Here is a 4659-nt window from a genome sequence, read left to right on the forward strand (position 1 = left end):
CTCTGTGTGTGTGTCTGTCTGTCTGAATATGTATATATGAGTTGTTTTGAAAGATGTCTTACCTCAAGTATGTCTGTGTTGTTGTCTAATAAGAGGATTGTACTGTTATATACCAAATAAAGTATCCTTTTGAACAGGTGATTTCCTGTTCTGTGTTTGTCTTTGGCTTCTATTCCTCCTAGGTCAGGGCTCTCCAAGTCCGGTGATGGGGAACTACTGGGTGAGCAGGCTTTTGTTCTATCCCAGCGCTAACACATTTCCAATAAGGATCTGCATAACTGATCATGGCCTTGAAATATGTTAAGAAAGGGGGTTGAGATGGGTAGAGAAAGGGGGTTGAGATAGTTAAAGAAAGGGGGTTGAGATGGGTAGAATAAATATCTATTATATTTTACTGTGTTCTATTCTGAAGCAGTGGTCCAGTGGGTGAGCAGCCTCCGAGGTTATGATGGAGTTATACAGTGTATTGTATTTTAAAGAGGCAATCGGCTTTAGAATAGAACAAGAGATTAGAATATAATATAAATACTTAATTTTCCGTTTATTGAGAAACGGAAATATGATATATTTAAAAGTCCAAACAAAGATCGGCTTCATAAGGTGTGGATAGGCTGAAGCTAAAAAAGGTCCAACTGAAAACCTGTGGAACTTCCTTTAAACTGCTGCTATCTATGGTCCTATTAGGCAGCCTACCCCTGGCCGCTCCTAGTTCCCTTCACCATAACTCCTCCTTTCTCCTGAAGTGGAGGTCTACTCTCCTTCACTAGGCTACTTCCCACACATCTAAAAGCATTGGATTGGTGGAGGCATTTAGGCTAGAGGGGGTTTATACCAAATTTATTTTACCAGTGATTTCCTTTAAATCAGTGAAGGGGAAGTTAACAAGTGCAAACTTTGGGAGGAAGGAGAGATAATTGCGTCTTACATCTCTACAGATCGGTGTCCCACCCTCAGGGCGGTTGAGCTAATGTGCGGAAATGTGATTAGCATGATGTTGTAAGGAACAAGAACATTTCCCAGGACATAGACATATCTGATATTGGCAGAAAGATTAGCTGTACTGTTCCATTACAGTAGCTATTACAGGGAAAGAATACCATGCTGTTGTTTGAGGAGAATGCACAGTTATGAACTTGAAAAGTTATTAATAAACCAATTAGGCACATTTGGGCAGTCTTGATACAACATTTTGAACTGACATGCTATGGTTCATTGGATCAGTCTAAATCTTTGCACATACATTGCTGCCATCTAATGGCAAAATCTAAATTGCGCCTGAGCTGGAATAATACATTATGGCTTTTCTCTTCCATTTCAAAGATGATGGTACAAAAAAAATGTTGTTTTGTCTTTGTATTTATCTTTTGTATTTTACCAGATCTAATGTGTTATTCTCCTACATTCATTCTACATTTCCACAAACGTCAAAGTGTTTCCTTTAAAATGGTATCAAGAATATGCATATCCTTGGTTCAGGTCCTGAGATACAGGCACTTAGATTTGGGTATGTCATTTTAGGCGAAAATTGAGGGGGAAAAGGGGCGGAAACTTTTAACCACTGTCGCCATCTAATGTGAAAGTAAGTGGCCACTAGATGGCAGCATGAGTTGAGAGACTGGTCACGAGGCAGTGCGTGTCAAAAATAAGCGGATGACCGAAAAGTTTTAGTATCGTGTTTTTTAATCACATGAGGACAAAACTATGTGTATTACTTTTATCATGTCAATTGATTAAAATAATTTAAAATGGCAGCCTTGGCTTTAATATTTGCAGAGACTAGGCCTAGGCTACTCCAAATTATACATAAGCCTGGTGGATGAGAGCTCTAACAATGTTGTTTCGAGGGGGAAGTGTAAACTATACTATCCTGTGAAAGAAAAGTCACTTCCGAATGGGCGCAATAATAAAGATAGGCTAGACTAGGCTACATCTAAATGTTGGCTATTGTATTTAGAAATATACATTTTATGACAAGCAATTTCAGTTGTGTATAGGAGCGCAAGAAGTGGAAGGGATGGACTGATGGAGTGTGTAAGAGAGAGAGAGAGAAACAGAGGGACTGCGCTTAGAGCTGGAGTGCGCGCGGGATAGCACACCGGCTGGATCGGGGAGTCGCGAAGATGGAGATCCGACCAGACAGGTTTAAGGCGGTTGCAGCCAAGAATCTGGGAAAGATACACAGGTACCTCCTTAACTTCTTAAGAATGGCTTGCCTTATTTGTATGTAACCCGTTTGTTGAAAATAGCTTTTTCTATAGGCTGCGGTAATTGATCACCATCTGCTACCCATTCCCAATTCTTACCACCCTATAACTTTTATTGGTAATATTCAAAGCCCAAACGGGCAACTGTTCGTGAAAGTGACTAAAAAGAAGTGGCACTTTCAGACAATGTGTAGCGCCAGGGTCGATACCTGGATCTCATTGACGCGCACTGTATGCTAGGCGCACCTGGACTCGTTTGGACAGTGTGCGCTCAGGGGCACAGCAAAATGGCAACATCTGGTGTGCATCCAGAGATGGGGTGGACATTATCACTAGAAAACTAGAAAAACTCAAACAAATTGAGAGCGTGTATGTTATGAAATTCGATTCGGATAGGCTGTATAACATTGTGCAATACTCCAGTCGAAATGTATTGATGTAAATTGATTGTAGCAGGGTTGGGGTCAATTCGAACTGAATGCAGTCAATTCAGGAATTAAACTGAAATTCCAATTCAATTATTTGAAAAGGGCAGAGACATTTTCAGTGACTTCTCAATAAACTGGAGAGTAGTTATTTATTTCAGAAGTACCATTTTTTTAAATTCACTTCCTAAATGAACTGCTTTAAATTAAATTCGAAATGCCCCCAACCCTTCGATTGTAGGCTACCTAGATTGTTTCGGTCTTGGCGTTCAGGTGAGATGTGCCACTCTTGGTTTCAGCAGAGTGCGTGCGGTATCTGGGACCTGTGTTGCTCGGAGAGGTGTGATTACATAATGTTTTCGTGCGTAATTGACGCGCACTGGCCGATTGAGAAGGTTGTCCAGGTGGAAAGGAATAGAGAGAATCAGATTAGCCTCATGTAACATGGATGGTCCCCGGTGCCGATGACAGACCAAAACATCGACAGACAGGACACTCAGAAAGACAGACATACAATACCCACCGCCATCCTAATTGTCGCGTGTTCAATCAAGTGGTTTATATTCAACCTGACGGTTCGTTGCAATGGCTCTGAACATGTACATAGTTGGAAAAGGATTTTAAACTTCCCCTGCAACTACAGGTGCGGATTATAGGCCTATCTTTCGCTATGCAATTGCAGTGGTCACGTGCATCCACTGATTTAATAAATAATGTTTCCAATCTATTTTTATTTAGTAACTTTGAAATGTATTCATAAAAAAGCCATATGGCGTTCAAATAGGCCTACAATAAAATAAAAGCCCCAGTCATTGTTATGATGACCAGATTTATAGATGTGTTTGCGCAAAATCATCTTTCAACATAAACATTTCATCACATTAGACTAAATGTCCATCATTTTAGCTTGGAATTAACTCATTGGGATATTTAGGTTGTGATTAAAATGGGAAATATTGTCAAATCAATAGAGGTCTTTCCAATAACTTTTGCCAGGTGTATTAATTGATTGATTGCATTTATTGGATAATTAAATGTATCGCGGTGCTCCAGCCAGACGAACTTCCATGCGTGGACTAGGCCTACAGGTTATTTTGTCAGACGGATTCTCCGTAGGTCGACTGGACACTCAGGCAGGAGTCACTGCTAAACTAAAGGCTATAAAATAGGTGTCAAAAAAATCGCATTTTAAAGCTCCTACAGCCTCCTGTCGAAACCCTGAATCGAAGCATAACTCCAAACATTTTGAAGATTTCAGAAATCTCACGTTTTCTTTATTTTATTATTATTAGTCCATTATTAATATCGTTTACATGTTTTATATACGTTTACAACAGCATGGCCTAAACAAATGCAGCGTTACGGAAGGAAAAACCTGTGAGAAAACACAGTGTCATGTTAATTTAAACCGGTAGATAATCTACATAATAAATTACCATATACGGTTTAAAATAGAATATTAAAAAGTGATCAATTGATCGTCTGTGTAGGTGACAAAAAAATGAGAGATTATAGGGCAGCAAACCCGAGCTCTCCCGGGGTTTGAGGTAGCAACCAAACATAAATCCCCTTCCTGAAATAGCCCGTTTCTCCGCCCAGCTGTCGGTCCACGCAAATCCCCTAACTCTACCCCTCCCACATTCCCACTCCAAGCCCAGCCCACTGTCACTTCCTCTCGCCCCCTCCTCTCACCCCATCCTCATTCACAGACCAGCCTACTCCATCATCTCATCCGGGGCCCCGGATTAAGAGTGTAAGGGCACGCGAGTCAAATCGCTTTTTTTCCCCTGGCTCTCGTGAGGCACGTGCGTGCTGGTGTCCAATGCTATTTGTTTTGAAATACTGTATGTGATTGGATTTGATTTATTTATATAGGGCCTTTCTACCAATTATTTCTACCAACTGAGGTAGTAGGCTAAAGGAGGTACTGAAAGCGCTTTACATAGTAGGCTAAAAGGGGAAAATCACCTTCACACTACACTTCCTGCATGACTGTGAGGGCTCACCCTCAGAGGAACTAGCTATATGAC

The sequence above is a fragment of the Oncorhynchus masou genome, unplaced genomic scaffold (assembly GCF_036934945.1).
Source record: "Oncorhynchus masou masou isolate Uvic2021 unplaced genomic scaffold, UVic_Omas_1.1 unplaced_scaffold_1381, whole genome shotgun sequence".
Classification (NCBI taxonomy): Eukaryota; Metazoa; Chordata; class Actinopteri; order Salmoniformes; family Salmonidae; genus Oncorhynchus; species Oncorhynchus masou.